Source organism: Hyperolius riggenbachi, chromosome 9 (genome assembly GCF_040937935.1).
Source record: "Hyperolius riggenbachi isolate aHypRig1 chromosome 9, aHypRig1.pri, whole genome shotgun sequence".
Lineage (NCBI taxonomy): Eukaryota > Metazoa > Chordata > Amphibia > Anura > Hyperoliidae > Hyperolius > Hyperolius riggenbachi.
The window spans coordinates 191,456,647-191,484,156 of record NC_090654.1 but is presented as its reverse complement, the minus strand read 5'-3'; positions in this window follow the sequence as shown (position 1 = coordinate 191,484,156).

Here is a 27,510-nt window from a genome sequence, read left to right as displayed (position 1 = left end):
ACGTGTTGTAAGCTGGCACGCCTTTTTACAGGCCGGCCCAGCTATATCGCCCAAGAGGGTCAGGTCCTTATCCCTGATGGGCAACATCAGTTGTTAGGTGTGTATGCATTTATAATTTGATTATTACATATACAGTTTGTCACAATGGAAATGGAGAAACAGAAAGTTGGACAGAAACAATAGAATGGAAAGCAGAGACTTTGTACATGTTTGTACAATTATATGGCTTTTCTATCAGATAGATCGCCATCTGGGTCATTGATTGGAACAGAGGAGTGCCTGGTCTTGGGGTAAGTTAGGCACTAGACATCAGTGGTGGGTGGTGAGGAAGATAATATTTACTACCTTCAGGGCAGGCGCTATAATAGAGTCAAAGGGAGCAATTGCCACAGAGCCCATAGGAGCCCCCCAGGTATGTGAAGGTGGGAGTGTGAAACGCATTCCACCGGCTTGGATAGAAGGGCGGAAGAGAAGTGAGAACAAACAGGCAAAACAGCTCTTTGATGCGATCTAATGTCCAGTGGCCAAACCGAGCACAGCCAGTGTATTTACTTTTGAACACTGGCATAACTAAACGTTAACCGGTTTGCAGTGGCGTAGTTAAAGAGCCACGGGCCCCGGTGCAAGTTTTACATAGGGGATCTCCAAGAACTGTATACATAACAATTGATACGACGCACCAAAACCTGCCAAGGACAACCACAGTGTGATTACTACTATTCAAAGCATCTATAGAAGTGATTATAACCAGCACAGGACCAATAGAGAGTTAATACTGCAGTTGAGGGAGGGCCTCTCTGGCCCAAGGGCCCCGATGCGGTCGCAAACTCTGCACCCCCTATTGCTACGACTATGCCGGTTTGGGACCGCGGTAGTTAGAATCTATGTGCAGCTCTCTAACCCTGATGTGGTGTAGATTAAATGCTGCGGCTTCCTGTGGTCCCCAGTTGATCCACCCGAGTGAGTAAATTCAGCTGTCATGTGACAGCCGAGCTTCCTCCCATTGGTAAGGGGCCAGTTTCATTGATCACTGTAAGCCAATCACAGTGGGGGTCTATAATTCATAGATTTTAGCTCTAGCATACTTCAATGAATGTATCATTGGGTAGATACAAGTAACCAGAAAAAACGTAAAAAGTAGATTTAACTGCTTTGGGACTGCTGATATTTAAAACTATGCGGCACTTGTAGCTGCCTAAGCCTGATGCGGTGTAATTTTAACACCTTGGCTGCTCCCAAGCAAGGAACGCAATAGAGCCAATCACAGTGATCAGGAAGTGCAAAACTGAAAAAAAGTCTCTGGTCTTGAAAGGGGCCAGAGCCTGCTGTCCCAAATTAGTTAAATATCAGTGCTGGCAGTCCACAGTGAGATAGTGGATAGGCTCGGAGCCCTAGGGGGGAATTGGCAACAAAGGGCCCCTAATACTGCTTTAGGGATGGTGGAGGGGTGGGGAGGGTCAGTTCGGTTGGGAGGGGTAGGTGTCAGGGGGGCCACTGGGTTAACTTTAACTTGGGCCATTGTATTTTCCTGGTGCCTCTTTGCAGCTGATGGCGATCATTATAAACATTTGTGCATGAAAATATATCTTTTGCACATGAATTTTGAATGGTCTAAATAACTTAAGGTATTGCAAGAGTTTGACCTCTGGGAAAATATGTTTGGGTCTGAAAGTGTCATGGCTCTCTTCTCTAAAGTCATGTTGTATGTTCTCTATGTGTTTCAGTGGGTTTTCTCAGGGCATACCGGTTTCCTCCAACATTCCAAAAGCATATGGATACATTAATTGCTATCGCTCAGAACCTGCCTTAAGCTACATCTACACGTAGCGATCCGGCGGCGATTTGGCTTATCAATCGAGCCGCTGATGTAGCTCGATTGATAAGATCCGACAGGTCGGATCTCGCCACCGTCGATTCCCTGCTCGTTCCCCACGAGGGGACAATGGCAGGGAATCGAGCAGAAGATAAGTGGCGCTGAGCGAATGCGACGCACGCGCGGGCGAGCGGTGACGCGGCGGGTACGCGCAGGGATGCGGTAGAGGCGATCCGGCGGCTAATCGAGCCGCCGGATTACTACGTGTAGACGTAGCTTTAGATTTTGATGGACATATGAGTATGGTACGATTTCGATTGTGAGTGACCGCCTCTGAAGCTTAGTTAGATAAATAGAAAAAAAAATCAATAAAATTAATATCCACTGACACAGGAAGTGAAAGTCATGTTAGCAAATGAAAGCCACTAGCTGCCAAACAATCATCAAGCTTCAGTGTTTATTAATAAGCTTCCAGCTAATTGATCAGCAGTTAATGAACTGAATATGCTAGCTTAGCTTCCAGTTCCCAAGAAAGCATCTCAGGAGAATGAACAAAGCCCTGTACAATTGCAGTACAGAAGGGAGGGGAAATCCAGAAGAAATGTCAGTCCGCAAAGTCAGGGCAAGAGAGTGCAACATTTCTTTGGCTTCTGGACGATTCAGAAACAGTGCTTGTGTTATTCTGGGCATGCAGGTAGCTTATAATTGGCCCACAAAAGACAGATTTGCTATAAGGCAGGTGTACACTTTGTGGCTGCACTTCGTCTTCCCATGTAAATGCAAATATGCATAACTGATATCTCACGACACAGAGCCAAAACCTGTTTTCCAAGGACAACCACAGTGTCACAGAGGTGTGAGCAGTGGAAGGGATAACAGTTTGTTAATGTTTACCACTGTTTCAAGCATATGAAGAAGTCTTCATTACTGCTGCAGCATCAATGAGAATCAGTGACTGAAAAGAGAGTCCTAGGTGGGCCTTCTGGTCTAGCAGCACAGGTGCAGTCACTACGTGTGCATCCCCTATTGCCCTACCACTGTGTATTTCCAGGCAAAGCCGCCATACATCATAATAGACACATGATCACAAAGGACTAATATTACATTGGAAAGGGTGCCTCTATCCTTTTATGACACATTTGCTATTACTATTACCTCTGATCACATAGTAGTAACAGGGGACGAGAACTCCAGCTCTATGCATGCTGTAAAATAAAATCACATAATTTAGCAAACACATTTATAGGTACTTAAAGCTACCTTAACTCACAATAAAAAATAAACTCTATATACTTACATCAGTAGAGGGAAGCCTCTGGATAGGCCAGAGGCTTTTCCGATCTTCTTTCACCACTCAGTTCCTGTGCTGTGGCCCTCTGAAGATATTCAACAATATTGTCGCGTCCCCCTCTGTGTACAAGCGTGGCCATAAAGTGCAGGTGCAAAGTATGTCCCGCGTCTGCACAGTAGTACAAAGCAGCGTAAACCCTACTGTGACTGGGCAGTGTGGCCGCACTTTTACACAGGAGGGAGCACAGCTACTCCCCCTCCCCCCATGGAGCTCAGGGAAGAGGTGGGAGAGGCAAACTGTGTGTTCACAGTGCTTCTAGCTCCTCCCTGACTGCTTTGGGTGATGATGGTATGGGGGCCACCTTAACCGTGAACCATCTAGCATGTGTAGGCTTTAGCAGTTATAATGATGTCACCAATTTTTGGAGCAAAGGGGAAAGTTTGACTGTAATTCTGCTTTAACCACCTACGAACGCGTGATCTCTGGCCCCTTAAAGAGAAGATCCGGGGTGTAAAAAAAGATGATCTACTTACATGGAGCTTCCACCAGTCCCTGGCAGCCGTCCTGCGCCCTCGCTGCAGCTCAGCTTCCAGCCGATGCCTCAGGGTTCACTCCATTGCAGATGCCGACCGGCATCTACTGCGTATGCGTAAGCACGTGGCCATGCTCATGTAACTTGGAGCATTCTGAGCCTGTGCAGAACACTCCAGACCACGTGAACATGATCACTAGTGGCGCTCGTGCAGGCGCAGAAGATGCCGACCTGGCGAGGTCGGCATCTGCAAGGGAGGGGCTGGGAGCAGAGCTGTGGTAAGGGCTCAAGACAGCTGCCAGGGGCTGGAGAAAGCCACAGGTAACTAGATTTTCTTTTTTTTTTATTTCGCTCGGACCTTTCCTTTAAGGACCTAAGACTTTTTTTCCCAGAAATAGCGCTGTGATCACTGTGATTGGATCACAGTGACCACAGGGTTATGAGCCAATTAAATCATTATGACAGCAGAGCTCCATCCACGATCGGCTACAGCGATGCCAGTGCAGAATGAACAGCGAAAGCGACGGGTCTGCGTGGCATGAGTAGCTGAAATCTACGCCCTGATAGGAATAACTGGCAACAAACAGGGCATAGGTTTCCCATGAGAGTTGCAAATTACTGTGTCCAAATTATAGTGAATACTTGCCATGTTTTTAGGATCACCTGTGTTGGTAAACATAGGTGACCCTTGGTAAATCAATAATACTGAAACCTGAAGTGTAAAGTTGGCCCAGCCCATCCGGCGGAACATGTTAATACATTTGAAATGAGGGTGAATGGTGTTTTGGCTATGAAATCCCACTGTGTTATTAACGATCACCCTATCCAGATTACACTGCACAGAGTAGCTATGGAAGAACGCCATTTGTGTAAATAATGACTTATTTCGCTGGCCTGGAAAAGCTGAAGCTTTTATCTCAAAAAGAAAGGTTGATACTCAGATATATTCCCTTAAAAGACTTTCAAGAAAAGACATTCGTCTTTTAAGTTATATACACAAATTAGGCGACTGGGTTGCTGAGACCGTTGAGTGTTGGCTCCGTCTGAAAAGAATGATTGAAAACGCTTTTATTAAAAGTTTGTTTGCAGTATGGCTACAGGAAAAACATTCTTTTTATGTTGAGAGGATCCAGACTATTTCAGTACAGCCTCATGGATTGAGCTTACCCAAGTCCTGCTCTATGCAGCGTCTCTAAGGCATTTCTCGGCTGTACATGATCCAATATGGAAGTAGTGATGCCTGTGCACAGTACTCAAACAGTTCTTGGTACGCTGTAATCAGATCAGTAAAATAGGACTTCAGACTGGTACTGGTATAGATGAGTAAAATTTAGGCCCCTTTTACACTTGCATTGCAAGTGTGCATTGCCTTACCCTGATTTACTGCAGGGTAACGCAATGTCAATGCAAGTCAATGGGGAATTTTACACTTACTGCGTTGCGTTGTGCCAAAGTGTGCATCCAGCCGCAATCCTGACACACAGCCTGCAGCGCGTTACTGCAAGCATTATACTTAACTTGGGGTGATGGAAGTCAATGAGCGACGCGGTAAGTGTGAATGACTGAGCATGGTGCATTGTGGCGCAAATGCGCAGACTGACAGGAATCCAGGTGACGCGCTTCCTGTCTAGCAGGGAGTACATCACTGAGCGGAGCGAGGCGTTATGCATATGACCCTGTTGCTGCACTCTGCTGCAAAGCCATATGTTCGTCATTTTTAGTGCTGCGGTGGGATGCGGCAGGAGCATCGCATCCCACCGCAACACACGAAACAAGTGTGAAACCGGCCTTAAAGGGAACTTGAAGTGAGGGGGGATATGGAGGTTGACATATTTTTAAGTAGACGGATATATACAATTGTTTATCTCAACACTTTATTTTCACTTAAGGTTGACTTTAAGCACTCCTGCTGAGTCTGGTACAGTAAAGCCTGCAGCACTGTACTGTATAATATTGCAAGACACAGTGCAAACATATAGTAAAAAGGACCTCCAACCTCTTAGGCATGGGCCTAACTATGAGGGGAGCAACCTTTGCAAATGCAGTGGAGCAAAACTGTGGGGGAGGGGCAGCTACTTACCATCCCTGCCTCTGATACAGGAGATCATCCTCCAAATCAAGTGTTTTTGTTGCCAGGCTTATTATGAGTCAGAGATCATGGTGGCAAGATGTGGTTACATGTCTCCTGGTAGATTGGTCAACATGCTGTGGGGGTCACTAAGGGGGCAACAGTAAGAAGGGTGTAAGTGTTGGGGGGGCCTCCATCAATGTTTTGCTGGGGGAAGTCCATGAATCGTGATTACACTCCTACTCATTGGAGCTCTGACTGGTTCCATGTGTGAATAGAGCTGTGGCCAGAGTTCTGATATGTTAAGAGACAAGACAAGACAAATAACACTTATATTGCGCTTTTCTCCTGGCAGACTCAAAGCGCCAGAGCTGCAGCCACTAGGACGCGCTCTATAGGCAGTAGCAGTGTAAGGGAGACTTGCCTAAGGTCTCCTACTGAATAGGTGCTGGCTTACTGAACAGGCAGAGCCGAGATTCGAACCCTGGTCTCCTGTGTCAGAGGCAGAGCCCTTAACCATTACACCATCCAGCCACTACACCACCACTAAGCAATCACCAGGAAGGAGAGAAAGCCACTACACTAAGGGCAGTGCTGAACTCACAGCACTAGCTGTTTCTTTTTCATGACTGCCATTAGATTTTGAGGAGTCTGATCAGAACACACAGTGAAAACAGACAAAACAGGAAAATAGCCTAGTTTTCCATAGCACTACAGACCTGCTTCTGGATGGAAGGATTTTAGCTGTGGTGACAAATAGGCTTTAAATAATCCATTCTATCTTGCAAACAATAATAGGGTGCTTTTAATACTACTTCCTCAAATTTAGAAAATCATCTGCTTTCATTTAAACTCTTTTTTTGCTTAGATTTAATTATAGCCAAACACTGCAAACATCTGGTCAATTCTGAAATCTTCACAATTTGTTAGTCTAAGACTCTTCATTTCCTTTCTTATTCTTTTGCTTGGGGACAAAAACAGGGGTAAAAAAAGTATTTCTTTTTTTTCTCGAGGAAGTCTAAATTTTCTACTTCCACATTTAAACTCTGCTAATTTTCTGGCTGTGCACTCTTAAAACAATTATTCATTGCCTAATGATGGCAAATAATTAAACACACACAGATCATTGTCGGGAAGTTTGATGTGTTGATATGAGGTTACGACTGCATTTATCGTAATAGAAGCAATCAAACAGATTAGACAGTTTTGTTGATTGTCAGATCACTAAAGCAATGAGCCATCTGAGGATTAATCCCCTGCATGGCAAAAGGCATTATTAGGAAAAGCGTTACATAGGAAGAAAATATTGGGGCTGTTTAATTATGGTTCTCCAGGTTACAAGATCATTAGAGGTCATAAGTGAACCAGCAAATCAGACCTGGATTTATAAATAGATGGATAGATAGATAGACAGATACTGTTGTATATACAATATATATATTTTTGCAACACTCACCTGAGTCAAAATAGATTACAGTGAGAGTGTCTGAAATATTTATTTCTCAGCATTTATGAAAATGTACACGCATCCAACTGTGTTTTCAATGTAACCTTCAGCCTAATTTTTTTGTTCAGCTTGACTTTTTCTTTGGTACACTATTATGTGTCAATTGGGAGTGTGGTAGAGAAAAACTAGCCATATCTATAGTGGCATAGTGAATAGCACTTTCAACTTGCAGCGCTAAGGTTCCCGGTTCAAATTTGGCCAAGGATACGATTTATGTGGAGAATGTATGTTCTCCCCATGTTTGAGTTTCCTCTGGGCACTCCATTTTCCTCCCACATCCTAAAACATACAGATATATTAATTGTGGATAGCAATAACAAGGGTGAAGCCTAGTACACAACTCCAATGTTGATTGGCCAATCACAGACCAATTTTACCACCTCCGTGTTGTATGAGAGCATACCTACCAAATCTGTTCATGGTATTCAATGTCTGTTGGCCCTCATACTACATGGAGATGGTAAAATTGGACAATCGTTGGCCAATCAAAATTGATGGTGTGTACCAGGCTTTAGGGTTATGCGCCGATAAGGAGATTTAGGGTTAAGTGTTGATAAGGGCTGAAAAGCAAACGGACACTTGCACCAACAATAGTTTGTTCCAGTAATATACCTACTTGTACATGCATGAATTCCCTTCATGTATGTCGTTTGCATTCTCATTCCTCTTTCATAGAGCCATCTTGTGAAATTCAGCCTCTCTGAAGTTTTACCTCTAGTAGCCACATCTCCTGATTAACAGGCAGCTAGATGTGGCCCTAGTTTTGGCTAGGCCCCCTCCTAGTATGGATAGCCAGATGTGCCCCCAATAATGCATATCCTCCCCCCACCCAGTATAGGTGGCAGATGTACCCCCAGTACAGGAAGCCAGATGTGCCCCAGTATAAGAAACATCACAACATTGTAGTGTTAACTGTCCTTTGATTGACATTTGCAAAGACAAAAAGATAAGATGTTAGTATAATCAGTGTGGTGTAAGAGAGGTACACACATAGGTAGGTTACCACTAAGCAACCACTATATCTGCAGGTTGGGAGATTGATCCAAACCCACTCAAGCAAAAGTCGCTCTCTGTAGACAGGAAAAGAGAATGGGGTGACACACCTCCACCAATGGTGGTTTAGACTTGCACATAGAGGTTTTAACAGAGGTGCCAGATCAGACTAAAATAAAAGCTTTTTAAAAAGGGAGGTAGTGGTGGACTTACCTCCCCAGAAGACTAAACAGACGGTAAATCTGTAAGATTCACTTTATTCGGGACTCCAATGTGGGGTCACGAATAAAGTGTTTGGTCTGTTTAGTCTTCTGGGGAGGTAAGTCCTCCACCACTACCTCGGCTTTTAATTATTTTATTCTGATCTGGCCCCTTTGTTAAAACCTCTAAGTGCTTTCACATTGGATCACTTGATGTTCTATAACCCCACAAGTAAATACGCACCTCTTGAAGCCCAATAATTTAGCAGTGGAAAATGGCTTTGAAAAATTGCTCATTGCGAAGATCAAGCCGAAAAGAGGCAGCCATATGTAATTTTGGTGGAGGCCACTGGATAGCGTATGAGATTCTTTACTAAATTCCTCAGCAGAAGTTCCCTTTCAGTGTGAAGGTGGTAACTCCATTTATTGACTGGCATGCTCCTAGTGTGGAAAAGACCAGGTTGCTGTTAAACTGAAGATACAACAGCCACTTCAAAGGTTGGAGACTGCAGATGGGAAACAGCCACATGTGTATGGCACAGGAGGACAGTGGTAAATAATAGTAATCCTACTAATATAATAAATGGGAAGGTCCGGATGTTTGGATGTTTGGATGTTTAGATGTTTGGATGTTTGGATGTTTGGATGTTTGTTACTCGATCACGCAAAAATGGTTGAACGGATTTGAATGAAATTTGGCACACACATAGTACATTACCTGGAATAAAGTATAGGATACTTTTTATTTCCATAACCAAAAAGGGGGCGGAGACAAATACAAATTTAACTGGAAAATGTAAACTGCAGCCATTCTTACACTGTTAATGGTAGGGTTCTCAAACTTTGCACAGTTGGTTACTGGGTGACTGGGATTAATATTCAGAAAAGTGGGTGGAGTCTATAAAAGCCAATCAAAATTGACCTATTGATTTTCAAGGGGAATATTTACATTGCTGCCATTCTTGCACTGTTAATGGCACAAGCCTCAAACCTGGTACAGTTGATCATTGGGTGACTGGGGTTTAAATTTATAAAAGGGGGTGGAGCCACAAACATCCAATATGATTTGTTTCATTTTAATGCAGGTTATTGATGCCAAAGACCGCAAAGCTCACAAACTTGGTCATTGAGTAATTGATTAATTGTGTGTTAGGGTTAGGAAAAGTGGGCGCAGCCAGCACCTGCAAAATACATAATCGGGCAATGCCGGGTCATCAGCAGGCGGATACAAATGCAAATTTCACAGAGAAAATGTAAACTGCAGCGATTCTTACACTTTTAATGGTAGGGTTCTCAAACTTTGCACAATTGGTCACTGGGTGACTGGGATTAATATTCAGAGAAGTGGGTGGAGCCTACAAAAGCCAATCAAAATTCACGTATTGATTTTCAAGGGGAATATGTAATTGCTACCATTCTTGCACTGTTAATGGCACAAGCCTTAAACCTGGTACAGTTGGTCATTGGGTGACTGGGGTTCAAATTCAGACAAAGGGGTGGAGCCACAAACAGCCAATCAGATTTGTTTAATCTCAATGCAAATTATTGATGCCAAAGACCACAAAGTTCACAAACTTGGTTATTGAGTAATTGTGTGTTAGGGTTAGAAATAGTAGGCGGAGCCAACACCAGCCAAATACATACCTGAACAATGTTAGGAAATAAGTGGGTGGAGAAAATACAAATTTCATTGCGCAAATGTAAACTGCAGCCATTCTTACACTGTTAATGGTAGGGTTCTCAAACTTTGCACAGTTGGTCACTGGGTGACTGGGATTAATATTCAGAAAAGTGGGTGGAGCCTATAAAAGCCAATCAAAATCCACCTATTGATTTTTAAGGGGAATATTTACATTGCTGTCATTCTTGCACTGTTAATCACCTGTACCTGGTACAGTTGGCCATTGGGTGATTGGGGTTCAAATTCAGAAAAGGGGTGGAGCCACATCCAATCAGATTAATTTTATTTCATTGCAAATTATTGATGCCAAAGACTGCAAAGCTCACATACTTGGTCATTAAGTAATTGTGTGTTAGGGTTAGGAAAAGTGGGCAGAGCCAACACTAGCCAAATACATACCCGGGCAACGCCAGGCGTCCAGCTAGTGGACATAATAAATAAGAAAATACTGCACACTCCCATTAAGGCTCAGGGTCATGGCAAGCCGTTTTACAGTAACCCCTGTGCAGTGTTAGTCAATGTGCCAGTAATTGCCTAGTCAAATCTCAAGATGCCTGGCTGCCCTGGCTACAAATGGATGATATGACCGGAAGGCAATACAGCTCATCATACAGGCAAATCCTGGAAACTATCTTAAGTATCATTTCAAAGGGGTAAAAATAGCAGAAGGTAATCTGATATAAAGCTCCCACTTGGCAGAAATCTGGAGATGTCACTGGGGGAGGAGATGAGATGTGAGTTATCTTATTACCCTAATAAGCCTCATTAGCATGGTGACACACATAATCTGGCACTCTTCTCACACAAACCAGAAGTGGCAAACCTTTTTAGTGAGGTACCTGGATACAAGCACAATACACTTCTGAGACTCCACATAGCTTACATCCCCACCATTCTCTGCTCTTGATGCTAAGTAATTTTAAATGTAACACTCACACACATTATTATTCTTAAAAAGACGATTGCACTGCAGTCTTCAGTCAGCCATTGAGGTTATCTCAGACTCAGCCTCCGCAACTCCTCTGCCAGACGGGAAAAAAAAACAGCCCCGATCAGCTCCATGCTACTTTGCCTGCGCAAGTGGTCTGCGGCTTCTCAGTGCAGCTATTCTCAATTGACAAGCCCCTGTCAAGTAGCTTCTGGGCTCCTAGCTGTGGAATGGTGAGGTGGCGAGGTGGAGAGGATGAGAAAAGCCTCTGGATTATTCAAAGGCTTCCCACTACTCAGGTAGGTATCTATTTGGCCCAGGTTTTTTTTTACTACAGGTTTACTTTAAATCCATAATCAACCAACCCAAGGCTGGAAACAATCACTGTAAATATTAATTGTAAAAATCAATTGAAGAACTAGATATTAGAATAACTGTTTGGCTAAAAATAGTTAAATTAGATTTAAATTGACTGCGCGAAACACGGTGTGCTATCTTCCTTTTATAAACTTGAGTAATTTGTTTAGGCTTTGCTCATTTTTTATCCTACTTGATTTTTTTTTAACATACTTAAAAAAATACTTAATTTAATTTCGTACACAAACATCAGAATTTTCATACATTTCATATAATTCAGTTCATAATTAAATGCCCTCTCTTATTATTTATACTTTATTGTAATTAGTGATGGCCAACAAGATGCAAATAATTTTGAGTTGATGCAAAATTATACTAATTTATGAAAATTGACAAATTGAATGAAACTGAGGTGGGATTTGATTGGTCTGTTTTTCATCTGAACATATTTGTATAAAAAAATGTACATAATCCTGCAATTGTAACGATAAGTGTCAGCAAGTAACAGAGTTCTGATTATCAGGTGATCTGCAGTATCACCTATAATGCAGATATATACCTGATTATATGATGATCTGCAGAATCACCAATAATACAGGTATACCAACAGCTAATGCGATAGCAAAGTATAGTGCTTGGTGCAACAGTAGTACTGATAGGTTAGCTATACCTCACCAGAGGAGCTGGTGGGCACTAACAGTACAGAGCCTCTTACCAGAGACAAGGGCCCTCTGGTGAGAGTAGAGTAGTCAGACTAACCGAATTGGCAACAGACAGACTGATACAGTACCAAATCAGAAGGCAAAGGCAGGAAGGTATAAACAGGCAGAGTCAGCAACAAGATCAGATGGGCAGAAGTACAGAATTACAGAACAGAGGAGTGGTCAGAACGAGCAAGAGTCATACACAGATAATAAACAGTATTTCAGTTATAATTATAGCTATCAACAAATCCTATCTCTGTGTAAAATCCCCGGTTTCCTCCCGGATCAAAGCACACCGGATCTGACTAAGATTTCAGCAAGGCTTGGTGTACAGAGGCGCCAGAGTAGAATAAAAATGTTTAAAAACAGTCTAAAAGAGGGGGATGTTCAGGTGGACTTACCTCCCTCAAAAATATAGAACTCAATTGAGTCACAATATATCAATACAAAAAAACGTTTTATTTAACTCCACTTAGTGCAACGCGTTTCGCAGGTGTGGTCCTGCTTCATCAGGCAAACAGGAGTATAACTCAATGGGTCCAGATGCAGAAGTGAGCGCCTCTGTGTAATCTGACTAAGGTCTGAGCGCTAACACGAAGTATTTGCAACAGCAGACAAGCTGCAAGTTATACTGCGAGGCTTAAGAAGCAGAGGAGACTCCTCCGGCACGGCCCCTCTCATCAGCCAATGAAGAGCGGTGGACGTCTCCTCTGATGTCAGCCGACCGGCTGGTCAGCTGACGCGCCTCCTCCCCGCATAAAGGTCCCGTCTGTGCGCGCGTGCACGCGACAATGCGACCCTATGTGCTGCTGACAAACCCGTCCTCGGCGTGCTAGACGCCCGAGGCACGGATAGATCACTAGGCAGGGAGATGGAGGCAGCTGCGGTGGTATCGCTGTTCACCGCAGCTTTCTCTTCTACGTTTGTTACAGCAATCATTTAGAGTTATTTCCAACTCTTTGACCATCTCTACTTGTAATAATCACAAACTTAATGTCTAAGGGTGTAATCGAATCAATAAAAATAATAAATCATAATTTTCATGAATATAAATGATCTTCCTATATTGGTAAAGAAATTTGTAAAAAAAAATTGAGTTTAGGCATTTTGTGGATGTTTTCATGAAAATCACACACGGAATGGTAAAAAAGTATATAAAACAATTATATTTATTGATATTTATGGTCAAAAGGTCATGCAATGGCCTTTGTTCAATTCACTGGTGTTTGAGTAGTACATTCTGGCCATTCCCCTGAATCCCCTAATCTCCCCCCTCCCCCACCCCCCCTCTGTCGCCCCCCTCCCCTACCCACCTTCTTCTTCTTCAAGAGACTCCACAGACCTTTAGATACTACAAGTACTACCGACATATAGGTATGTGAAACTAAATCAATAGCACTGCCAATTACAACGCATGCTTTTTAATCATAAGATTTATTGTCTTATAATTGGAGATAAAGGAAAACAAGGGTGTCAATTCTCATGTATACCTTATTAAATACCAGTGCAGTAGGATTGTCCTGTGTAGGTTGAATGTTATTTTTACCAAAAGTTTCAAATGATCATGACACATTTATAAGAAAAAAAAACAAGCCATGTTATGTCAAATTCATTGTAACTGCATTTGAAATGTTTAAATCACTGGAGCTGAGAACCCTCTAAATCTAGCCAAGCCATAACATGACTTTCCTTCTCCAACTAACTTAATTAGGCTTCATCTGTTTGATAAATGGATTACGTTCCCCTCTATCCTTGTGTATTATGGCAATATTCATTATGGTTTGATGACTTTTATTTCTGCTTTAATCATAAGCCTGGAATTTTGTTTCCTTGACTCCAGCAACATTTAATTTAAAAGCTGCAGTGACTTAGAGGGGCAATATAAGGTAAAAACTGCACATTTTAGAACAACACAGGCAGTTCCCTACTTACAGGTTCTGTAGATTGTTTGCAAGTTGAGTCCTGTGTTAAAAGTGGTAAAACGTGGACAAATGATTTAATTTCAGACAACTTTGGATTTGGATAGTATAAACAATGCTTTTTGGTTGTTTTTAATGTGCTTTTAGACTACTTATAACAGTGCATACAATAAATATGTAATAAAAAAGGAGTATTGTATATTTTGTACATGGAGACAACTTAAAGAGGAGCTGTTAGGTATAGGGTCTCAGAGAAAAAAAACACATATATCAGTAGCTAAAGATTGGCTGTACTTACATTACATATGCATTTCACTGTCCACGTTTGGATTTCACAGAATTTTCATATAGTATTTGCAGAGAATGATGCTCCTGACAGCTCATGGCAGGTTCCATGTTTGTCTGTCTCCTATGAAGCCAAATGTGTCGTCATGTCCTGCCTGCTTCCTGATGATTCCACTCACACAAAAGATCCGTAATGGAAAACACTACTGTGCAGTGAATATTGATTAGCTATGTGGCTAGGAACAATAGCAGGCTCCTGCAGTGTACTCTGCTAGGAGTTTTTTCAGTGCTATGCTGTTGTAACATGAGCCTGTACTTTCTCACTAGCAGCCGAGGGGAGGACCCAAGCAGCCCCAGAATGCTTTGCAGTATGGTATGCGGCCTTTCGTCCTTTTGAGAACTTGGGTCTAACAGCCTTGCAGTTCAGCACACATCAAAAGTAAGAGAGATTTTTAACTTCAGTATTGCCTTTTTGGCTTCCTTCTAAACTGTTTAACACAGGAGAATAGAGGTTTAAATTAGCTTTTGCAGCCTGACAGTTAGTCTTTAAAGAGATCCTCCCAGGTCGTGGCTTAGCTTCCGATTGGAGGAAGCTCACAGGGGCGGGCAACGGCGGGGACAGAGGCAGGGAAACGCGCATTGAATGACATACAGAAGGTAAATAGACGGCTAGCGACAAGGAGACTGTCGCTAGCTGGGCGCTTTTTACAGACGGGCACAGGAGATCCCGGGGTGGACTAAAGGCGGCAATAGTGAGACCCAGAGGCATGTCATTATGCACAGGACATGCCTCTGTGGTCTCTTAAGATTTCAAATACCCACCTCGGGTTCTCTTTAAGTTGTATCTCTGAAACATTGTAATTCGGGTTGTTTGTGGCCGGTTGTACACCTGGCTCTGCCTCCATCGCACCACAATGCAGAAAACATCATTCATATGACCCCGAGGCAGAGTGCGCCGACAAGGTAATATGCAAAGCATCACTCCCCCCCCCCCCCCCCCGGCTCTTGCACGCCCTTTGCCGCCCCTCACCACATGACGTACTACCTGCTGGACAGGAAGTACATCACTGGGATACCCGGGTTTCCCCATAGTATTCACATTGTTCCACGCATACGCACCACTTTGCCGCTGCCAACACATTTTCTGCGTAGCCCATTGACTGACATTATTTCTGCCATCTCAGCATCTCTGCGGAAGTCTGACAGTAACACGCTGTTGACTTTGTGGCCGCTCGGGGCAGATCAGAAACTTCCAAGGCGATATAGTAAGTGTGCTAGGCCCCATTGCCTTGCATTGTCGTTGCGTTAGGCCCCGTTCACACTTGCGTTTTGGCAAATAAACGGACCGGATCCTGATCGGATCCTGACCTGATCCTGATCAGAACCGTACGGTTCCGATCCGGATCTGGTCCGTTTGTATCAGGCATGCATCAGGCTGCCATCCGGATCCGTGGGCAAAAAATAGCGAAATTTGAAAAAAAAAATGTTGGGGTCAGCAGAAGGTGCACCTGGTGCACGTGTAGAATCAGGTTGCTCCGCTGTAGGCCTCACCTCCACCTCCGACATTCTGTCAAACAGCCTCAGCACGTCTGTCACTGCTGCTCCACTCCAGACATGCTTGGCCCATGTGTCCCCATCCGAAATGGCCGCTTGCATACGCATAGGAAGTGGGGTAGAACGTCAGGTTTTTGTAGGCAGTGTGTTCTGTGCCTTCCGTTCCCCATTGGTTTCTGTGTTCCTGATGGTGCTGTCAGGCTCAGGTCCGGCTCTGGTCCGGGTGCGTGGGCCGGAGATCCGGACCCAAAAAATAGCGCATGTTGGAAAAGAGTCCGGAGTTCGGATCCGATCCGGCTCCGTACTGTACGGAACGGACGCGTGTGAACGTCCGCATAGACTTTACATTGCTATGCGGAACGTACGTTCCTTTTGTACAGTATGCGGTCCGGATCAGATCTGGAAAATCCGGATAGCGAACGCTAATGTGAACCGGGCCTAACCCTGCGGTAAAACAGGATAATGCAATGCAATGCACACTTGCAAGGCAAATGTAAAAGGAGCCTATAAGTAGTGGACTATCTGCAAATGTACATTTTCCTATATAGCATTTATTAACCTGATGGTTCTGACTCTTACCAGCATGTTTCTGACTATTTCTTATCCTCATGGAGGATTATCAGGATCTTCTTTGTTTCCAAAATAATTTACTAAGCAGCAGTTAATCGGGCCATCTAGCAAAATAGCATGCAAGTAATTAGGCAGGCTGGCCAGAATCTTGATATAGATTTTGCAAGGGAGTGTTTTTAAAACAATAAGGTTAAGTTCACGCTATATGTTTGATGCATAAATAACTGCTAAATAAAAAAAAAAAAATGCTAAATTTGCCGTGTATAAGTAATGCAATTGCACAGCAATTTATCAGCAACTAATGCCAGCGTTACACTGTTAGGCCCGGTTAACATCTGCGTTTTTTTGCGGAGCCGGCCGTATGGATCCAGGCATCAGGATCAGGTAAAAACTGTTTGTTTTTACAGCCAGTGTGCTGTAAACTGTCAGTTTTCTAATTGTTCCTATGCAGCTGCAAAACCTTCCGTTTCTGTTCCGCTGTGCAAAACGGTACGGAAAATTGGATCCTGCTACATTTTTTTGTCCATTCAGCGGAACGGACAATGGAACCGTACGGCCAGTTCCAGGCAATAGCTAATGTGAACTGATTCTAAGTGCACCACGTGTTACCAGGGTAGTGCATATGTTAGGCCTCTTTTCCATGGACTGTTGAGCTGTGTGTTACCAGGCAGCAGTAAGCAGGCAGCAGTGAGCAGTTATCAGGCAGCAACAAGCAGTTACCAGGCAGCAGTGAGCAGTTGTGAGAGTTTGAGAGGCATTCCATTGCCTATCAACAGTCAGTGGAAAAGAGGCCTTAATGTGTAGTAAGCTACTCATGCAAGAAGGCTACCACACTTTACCATAGCAACACGTGCGTTACCCAGGTAATGCTTGCTGCAGTGCTCTTATACTGTAGCATAATGTGCACTGCTGCCATAGCAAAGCTTTCATGGGGCCCTCAGATGTAGGCACTCTTAAGCAATATGACCTGCCCCTACCCTCTGGATATGAGTTAATTGGGCAATTTATATTTTCATGCAATGAACACTGCACATAGTTCAAGGGCACTGAGGGTGGAGAAACACAATAAAAGTAAGGCCTCTTTTCCATGCACTGTTGAGCTGTGTGCTCAGAAAGCAGTTACCAGGCAGCAGAGAGCAGTTACCAGGCAGCAGTGAGCAGTTGTGAGAGTTTGAGAGGCATTTCACTGCCTATCAGCAGTCCACGGAAAAAAAGCCTTCAAGTGACCTCCAGACTAAAAATCTACTCAGCAGCACTGAAAAGGCTTGGTGTTTCTTTAACAATTTCACAGCATCAGAACTTTGTTTTTCTTACTTAAGCCTCATTTTTAGCTGCACAAAAGCTTAGCTCCGCCCAGGGGCGTAACTAGAAATCATTGGGCCCCCCTGCGAATATTTGGATGGGCCCCACCCCCCCATAGGTGCCAAATAATCGTAATGGGGCAGCGTTTCACTGTAAATTAATTGTAAAGTGGGCAGCATTTTACCAGACAATCGTAATGTGGGCCAGAAAATCGTAATGTGGGCAGAGTTCACCAGAAAATCGTAATGTGGGCCTTTAGAAAATCATAATGTGGGCAGAGTTCACCAGAAAATCGTAATGTGGGCACCAGTCACCAGAAAATTGTAACGTGGACAGCATTTACCAGACAATCGTAATGTGGGCAGCGTTCACCAGAAAATCATAATGTGGGCAGAGTTCACCAGAAAATCGTAACGTGAGCAGCAGTCACCAGAAAATTGTAACGTGGACAGCATTCACCAGACAATCGTAATGTGGGCAGCGTTCACCAGAATATCGTAATGTGGGACAGAAAATCGTAATGTGGGCAGAGTTCACCAGAAAATCGCAATGTGGGCAGCAGTCACCAGAAAATCGCCATGTGGGCAGCAGTCACCAGAAAATCGCAATGTGGGCATCAGTCACCAGAAAATCCTAATGTGGGCAGCAGTCACCAGAAAATCGCAATGTGGGCAGCAGTCACCAGAAAATCCTAATGTGGGCAGCATACACCAGAAAATCGTAATGTGGGCAGCAGACACCAGAAAATCGCAATGTGGGCAGCAGACACCTGAAAATCGTAATGTGGGCAGCAGACACCAGAAAATCGTAATGTGGGCAGCAGACACCTGAAAATCGTAATGTGGGCAGCAGTGACCAGAAAATCGCAATGTGGGCAGCAGTGACCAGAAAATCGTAATGTGGGCAGCAGTCACCAGAAAATCGTAATGTGGGCAGCAGACACCTGAAAATCGTAATGTGGGCAGCAGGCACCTGAAAATCGTAATGTGGGCAGCAGTCACCAGAAAATCGTAATGTGGGCAGCAGACACCTGAAAATCGTAATGTGGGCAGCAGGCACCTGAAAATCACAATGTGGGCAGCAGACACCTGAAAATCGTAATGTGGGCAGCAGACACCTGAAAATCGTAATGTGGGCAGCAGACACCTCAAAATCGTAATGTGGGCAGCAGACACCTGAAAATCGTAATGTGGGCAGCAGACACCTGAAAATCCCCCTCCAGCTAGTCAATGTGTGTGGGCAGCGGGCAGCAGCGGGATACATACCTTCTTCCTTGCGTTCCATCGCCGCCTTCTCGCTCTAGCGGCTGACGTCACTTCCGCTTCCGGAAGTGACGTCAGCCGCTAGAGCGAGAAGGCGGCGATGGAACGCAAGGAAGAAGGTATGTATCCCGCCGCCGCTGCCCGCTGCCCACACACATTGACTAGCTGGAGGGGAGCGCAGAGGGGAGAGCCCCGAGGTGAGGGAGAGGGGGGAACTTCCCCTCTCCCCGCCGACTGTGGGCAAGGCTTTCCCCTCATGCTGCCACCCCTCCAGCCCCCAAAAAACGGCCCCGAGCGGGCCCCAGGGGGGGGCCGGGCCCCCCCGCGGGCGCAGGCGCTGCAGGGCCTATTGCTACGCCCCTGGCTCCGCCCCATCAAAAACTGCTCAGGCATTATTCCCCTGATGCTGTGCAAAGCATGATAGGATTTCCTATGTTGTTGTTCTCATTGCCTAGCAACTGGGAGAGGTGATCAGGACACAGGACAGTTGGAACTGTGTCTCATGCTCCCTGTCACCTCCTTTCAACCAAAAAGATGGCTGCCCTCATGGAATCAAACATTTGCCTTTTCTTTTAAAACAGGGTGGGTAAGAGATTATATTACCGTATATACTCGGCTATAAGTCGAGAAATTTAGGTCAGCAAAGTAGGGGATCGACTTATTTTCAGATAATACCTACATTTCTGACTTATAGCCTGTATAAAAGGTTCTCCATTCCGACCACCACAATTGCTCTCCCCGGCCGACCCGCTCTCTGATCATCCGAGCTGCCCGGGCTGCAGATGGGTAAAAGTGCCCTGCTGTCCGTGGACTCAATGGCGCGGTGCAGTAACTGCTCTCCCCAGCCGTCCCAGCTGCAGATGAGTAAAAGTGCCCTGCTGTCTGTGGGCTCACCTGACAGCCTGCTCACCGATCTCCCCGATCACCGCGGGTGTTGCTGGTTGCGGATTCACTTGTTTCTGGCCCCTTACACCGCTGGTGTAATGTCCTGTGATGTTGCTCCCGATCACACTTTTCCCATTATTATCATCCTTTTGGCCGCCCTGATCATTGTTGCGCTGCTGGTGGTCTTTACGCTGACAGTTCAGGCAAAGGGAGGAGCAGAGGATGCTACACATGTCCAGCAGTGCAGCAATGATCGGGGCGGCAAGGCAGATGCTAATAGCGGGAATTGTGTCATGAGCGACATCAGAGGAAATGACACCAGCCACGATCAGGGAGAGCGCCGATCAGGCAGCCAGGAGTTATCCCGCAACCAGCGACACCCGCGGTGATCGGGGAGATCGGTGAGCAGGCTGTCAGGTGAGCCCACAGACAGCAGGGCACTTTTACTCATCTGCAGCTGGGACGGCGGGGGAGAGCAGTTACTACACCACGCCATTGAGAGCAGAGAGGTAGTGAAAGCTGCCAGGAAAAGATTAGTCCACAGACAGCAGGGCACTTTTACCCATTACTAAATACTGAACTGTGCCATTAACCCCTCATAGTCTCACAGGCAAAGCTTCTTCCCCACACTGTGCTTCTGTTAATTAATGTGTATTAACACAATAACAGTAGCACAAGGTGCATGGGGATCATGAGGGGGTCAATTGCTCCAGGTATCTTGCTCCATGTACTGCATAAATACTACTTTCCTGGGCCGACTTATAATTGAGTTATCAAAAAAATTCCAGCTTAAGGTGGTCAAATATATGGGTCGACTTATACACAAAGTCGACTTATATCCGAGTATATACGGTACCTATCTATTTTAATTAACATAACTAATGTAACTTAATGACAGTATGTTTGTTTAGGCTGAAGTTCCTATTTAATGGCGAATACATTCAATACCACCTGGGCGCCCTGTGTACAGGGCCTCACAGCATCTTCTGCAAGTTATCTAGAAACAAACAATTCTATAGGAAAGATGCCTTATCTTAGAGACAATATGTGAACACAATGCAATTCATTCAATTATGATGTAAAATTATAAATGTTTATTAAGGACTTGTCCAGGAACATCAAGAATTAAAAATATCTAAAACCACCCTCTTAAACCGATTATAATTCGGAAATCTCTCCAGGAGCTAGGGTCAAAGCAGTGACAAATCATTATAAGTGACTAGTGCATCATTATAATTCTTGATGTTCCTGGACAAGTCCTTAATAAACATTTATAATTTTACATCATAATTGAATGAATTGCATTGTGTTCACATATTGTCTCTAAGAGAAGGCATCTTTCCTATAGAATTGTTGGTTTCGCTGTATAGCCTTCTGGGGACGCATTATCATGTGCATTTAATTAGCTCAATTAGTAGTTGCACAAGTTATCTAGAAACATTCCTTAAGCAGGCCATACACTGGCTCGATTCACGGCCGTTTCGACAGCAGATCCGATCCTGGGATCGGATCTGCTGCCAATCGCTTGCGCTAAACGCACCCGCCGATCCGATTCCCTCCCGAAATCGGATCGGACCGTCGATCGCGCCGTGCGGGAAATTACCCTCGATCGCCCGGCGGTAGGAGCGCGTCGCTTGCGGCGTACGATTCGGGCCCGATCCGAGCATGTATACATTACCTGAAGCTGGCTCCGGGGTCCTCTTCTCCTCGCTGCACCGCATTTCCGCATGTCCCAGTGTACGCTTATACTTCCTGTGTCACTCCGGTGACCAGGAAGTTGAAATAGAGGGCGCTCTATTTGAACTTCCTGGTCACGGAGTAACACAGGAAGCGCCGGGATGGAGCAAGAACAGCGGTGCGGTGCAGTGCGGAGAAGATGCCCGGGAGCCAGCCTCAGGTAATGTATACGGGGGGGGGGGGGGACAGGCGGCAGGAGCAGCTGAACAGATTGTGATCGGTTTCAGGCTGAAATCGATTCACAATCTGTTTGCAGTAAAGGCAGCCATACGATCCCTATCTGATCAGATTCGATCAGATAGGGATCTGTCAGCTGGTCGATCTAATGGCACATCGACCAGTGTATGGCCACCTTTAGAAAGTGTGTTTAGATAAAGTAGTCCGTAACAGTGCATGGATGTGAACATGCCCATATGATTTTATGTCCATTGTGGTCACATGTAGCAATGCAGTAAGAAGTCACGAGCATAGCGTGAACTCACTGTAATGGTGTCCATACACGGTATGATAAAAAAAAGTTTGATTTTCCCGTTTATTCAACCAAAGCGATTGAATAAAATGAAAGTCGAAAATAATCTTTTTTTTTTTTATCAAGAAAAACAAACATTCATCCAATTTTTTCAATAAAAAAATCCAATCGGACATGTTGGAAAAATCTTTATATATAATCTTTAATGGAATAATTGAACAAAATTATGTAATAAAATAAAATCAAAAAATTGTACCATGTATGAGCACCATTAAGGAAATCTTGAGATTTCCCCATCCAAAAAGGTGATTAGTCCACAACCTGTCATGGAGTTCATCCTGTGAGTAAAGGTTTATTGGCTTAGACACAAATAACATCACACTGAGGTGAGATCTAGAGGCGGCGCTTCTTGTAGGAAATTAGTGTATTATGGAGACCAACGTTTTTCAAAAGGATGTTACCTTGAAAAAGATAACGCCAAGATAAAGTATCAATTGCCTTTCATATGTCACGAAATAGCAACAATGAGGTGTGGTTTTCTTTTTAAGCAATTGACCAATTATTTCTATTTTACACCTAACAGAAGCAGTGGTGGGGGGTGCAGCAGTCCCATGGGACTCACGTGCCTATACGTGTCTATATGTGCTACGGTCCTTACATAACCTCTCTGATTTTGCTAATTTTCTTTGCTCCTATCAAAATCAGTGATGTTCAGCCAGTCAGTGCAATTACAGATGGCGGTTCTGCAAGATGATTAATTTTAGCATAAGTGAAATGCGCTCCCATATGTTGGATATTTATTAATATATGTCCGAGATTACCGGGATACAGATCACACAGAAACATAAAGCAGAACAGATGCGAGACATGTATTGTAATGAGCGCATCCACAGTCTCACACATATGAGAAGAAGTCGCCATGGTCAGGAATACACGATATATCACAGCTTTCCTCTGTTCTCAGGCCGATCTCCTGTGGAAGGACAATTATTATGCAGGGAGAGCTGGGAAATTCTTCCTGCTGTTTTGCTATTACTGATGTCATGTATAATGAGATTTATTGTAGATCTCTGTAACACATCAGTCAAGGATGTTAATGCCATGAAGCAAGGTGAGATTTAGGTCTCAGAAGGCGCCCTCTAGGGGAGGTAAGAGAAAAAGTCAGTTTCACAAACTTGCATTAAACTCAATGACATCAAGCCGCCAACTCAAGACATCAAGCCACCAACTTCTGCTGCTAACTGCAAAAACTTTTGCTGATAACTGCAAAAGCCCCCATACATGCCATTCAACACATTACCGTTGTATTTGCTCGCTGTGATCAGGGCTGGTCCTAGACTTTTTGCTGCCTGAGGAAAACTTGTGAGGTTGCCGATTTGGAATGATCACACAGGATCCAACGATTTACTGTGATTAATTTAATTCAAATGAAACATTGCTGCTCTCCTGCCTCCCCCCTCCTCACTCACTGTCAGACTCCTCACACTGCACAACAAGCTGCTTTATCCCTCTTCACCTCACTCACAGTACAACAATGCTGCCCCTGTAGTCTCTGCGCCTGATGTAAGTGTTTCATCTTGCTTCATGACAGATCCGGCCCTGGCTGTGGTGCTGCATGCGCTTGCTAATATCATTGACGAGCAGCCACACTGGTCACTGGGGCCAAACATAAACACCTGGTTCCCCCACAGCAACAACAATATTGTGGTCTATGGGCAAACCTAAAGACAATAGGCGTCTGTGCACCAAAAATAGGCGGTCCGTAATAACTAATGTGTTTTCCTTATGTTTCTGCATGAGTAAGCTGTTTCAAAGAGTAGGAGCCTTAGTAATTCTGCTTGCATCTCTGGACTTCACACGTGATTGGTGACAGGCTGGGAAAAACTTAGCTGGCACTTTCTGCTGGGAATTCTTTGGGAATGGCTGTGGTTTTATGCACATAAAACCAAGGTAAGCAACCTATAATAATTTTTTGCCAGGATCATTAGAATATATTGTGTTTTATAGATTTTTTTCTCAAGATAAGTGGTATATTCATTTAAAGACTGTCTTTTTCTTCTTTGTTCCATGCTTTCTTATATGCTGATATTGAAAAAGATTCAGATCCTGGTATTAGTTGGCAGCTACGATCATTTGGAAGTGAGTCGTATATTTTTTTTATTAAAATCTCATTTTTTTCTGCTTATACTTTTTAATGCCGTCTGGCAATTAGCTCGTATTTTTTTTTCTCAGTATAGGTTTCTGAGTCTGTCTCGCCCGGATTTCGGCTCACACTCACAGAACTCCGTCCCGCTCCTTGACAGGTTACACTCTCCTCTAAATGCGACAGCTGTCACAGGGCGCAAAGCTCCAAAAAACTCTAAGCCTGGCTTGGCCCAGTGACAGTGCCCCATGCTGACTGAAAGCCCTTGCAGCTGTCACAGCCGTGATTGTAGTGTCCGTGCCAGATTAAGTTTCACTGACATTTGAACTGGCAAACATTTCTGTACTCTTCACCATCTGTAAAATATATTAATACATTTTCCCAGCCCATTCTTGCTGGGCAAACGCTGGTATCGGCCTTTCTTCAAGAGTGGGGCGTAGAGAGGGATAGCTCTGTACTCTGCACAACTTGTCTGCGTTTTCCTTAGGGTTGTTACAGTGCTTCCTGGTAAAGCAAACCTGTCCTGAGATGAAAACAACACAAGGATTTATACTTACCTGGGGCTTCCTCCAGCCCCCTGTAGTCCATGGGCTCCCTCTGTGTCCGTCCGGTCCTGTCTGTTCTCTCGCTGTCAGCTCCAGTAGTCGGGGACTTCTGTGCATACACGGCTAAGGCCACGCCTTAGCACAGGGTGAGAAACATATGGAGGCTGCCATATTTATTTACTTTTTAACAACACCAGTTGCCTGGTAGTCCTGCTGATCTTTCTGGTCAGTACGGTCTAAATCACACACCTGAAACAAGCAAGCAGCTAATCTAGTCAGATTTTTCATAGACCTCTGATCTGCATGCTTGGTGAGGGTCTATGGTTTAAAGTATAAGAGGTTGATGATCAGCATGACAGCCAGTAAATGTGCATCATAACAAACATGTCAGCCTCCATATTCCCTTCGCCTCGGGGTTCCCTTTAAGGAAGCCTGTAGTGAAAGGAATAAGGAGGCTGCCATCCTTAATTCTCTTTTTAAAAATACCTTTTTTCATAGCTGTTGCCCTGATCTGCTGCTTCTAAGGCTACGTTTCCACTATAACTAAGTGAATCCGCATAGAAAAAAACGCTTGCGGATTCGCATGCATTTGCCTGCATTTTTTCATGTGAAACACGTATGTGTAAACACGTAAATGTGTACACGTTAATGTGAAAATGCATAAACCGTGCAGAAAATTGTTGCAGAGGCAGCTGTTTAATTTTTTCCGGCTGCGGGGTGAAGCGAATCTTGCCTGTAATGGAAACAGGCCCATTGACTTGTATTGTCATGTGAATTTGCATGCAGAAAACGCATGCAAGTTCACGTTTGTGTAAACAGGCCCTAATATTTTCTCCATAATTAGCATAGAATTAATTTGGATACAGGAGTCCTGCTTACACTTTGATGCCAATGACAACATGTTTGTTTCAAGTTATGTTATGTTTTACCTATCAACATAATAATTTTTGATCATTTTGAGTGTAACATTTGCTGGTGTCCTTTAAGGTTGGTAGCCTCCTCAGCAATATGTTAAGTCACAGTATCCTGACTCATGCTTTTGTAGTGCCCACAATGGGGAGCCTACTGCTTGTACCCCCAGATAAATCAGCATTCCCCCTTCCGATCACCTCCCCAGTGCATTGATTGCATCTATTCTCCCCTCTAATCACCCCGAGACATCCATCAATCACCTCCTGTCACCACCTGTCACCCCCTAGCACTCCTATCAATCAGATCAGGCCCTGATCTGCCCTCTGCGGGCTTCTGATCACCTGGCCAAACCCTCACCCGCCCCACCGCAGTGACAGAATTTTTTTTTCTGATCACTGCTGGTACGACTTAATTGTGGCTGAGACCAACCGTTATGCCACACAATACGCAATCGCCAATCCAAGAAGCTACTATGCCCAGCCTTTTCGGTAGAAGCCACTCCAAGTTTCCGAACGTAACATTTGTTTGGGGCCTTCTCCTTAACATGGGTCTAGTCAAAAAGAATGTATTGCAGTCTTATTGGTCTACGCACCCAATACATCACATGCCCATGTTCTCTGCTGCCATGTCCAGGTCACGATTTGAGAACATCCTGCGCTTCCTGCACTTCAGTGCCAATACAACCTGTCATCTAAGAAGCCACCCTGCTTATGACCGGTTCCACAAAATTCGGCCCCTCATAGACCACCTGTCATCAAAATTTGCAGATGCTTATACCCCTGAACAGTCATTTTGAGGCATTTGGTTTCCAGACTACGCCTCACGGCTTTGGACCCTTAAAATGCCAGGGCAGTATAGGAACCCCACAAGTGACCCTGTTTTAGAAAGCCAGTGACAAAAAATAAAATCTTCTTTGAACTCACCATACACCTAACGGAATACCTTGGGGTGTCTTCTTTCTAAAATGGGGTCACTTGTGGGGTTCCTATACTGCCCTGGCATTTTAGGGCCCCTAAACCTTGAGGAGTAGTCTAGAAACCAAATGCCTCAAAATGACCTGTGAATAGGACGTTGGGCCCATTAGCGCACCTAGGCTACAAAAAAAGTGTTACACATGTGGTATTGCCGTACTCACGAGAAGTAGTATAATGTGTTTTGGGGTGTAACACATACCCATGCTGGGTGGGAGAAATATCTCTGTAAATGGACAATTGTGTGTAAAAAATCAAAAAATTGTCATTTACAGAGATATTTCTCCCACCCAGCATGGGTATGTGTAAAAATACACCCCAAAACACATTATACTACTTCTCCTGAGTACGGTGATACCACATGTGTGACACTTTTTTGCAGCCTCGGTGCGCTAAGAGGCCCAACGTCCTATGAGTACCTTTAGGATTTCACAGGTCATTTTGAGGCATTTGGTTTCTAGACTACTCCTCACGGTTTAGGGCCCCTAAAATTCCAGGGCAGTATAGGAACCCCACAAGTGACCCAATTTTAGAAAGAAGACACCCCAAGGTATTCCGTTAGGTGTATGGTGAATTTGTCACAAGTTGGTGAAAAATGACACTTTGTGGAAAAAAAACAATAAAAATCAATTTCCGCTAACTTGTGACAAAAATTTAAATCTTCTATAAACTCACCATACCACTAACGGAATACCTTGGGGTGTCCTCTTTCTAAAATGGGGTCACTTGTGGAGTTCCTATACTGCCCTGGCATTTTAGGGGGCCTAAACCGTGAGGAGTAGTCTAGAAACCAAATGCCTCAAAAAGACCTGTGAAATCCTAAAGTTTTATTTTATATTTAAATCTAGTTTTTAAAGAGAATCTGTATTGTTAAAATCGCAC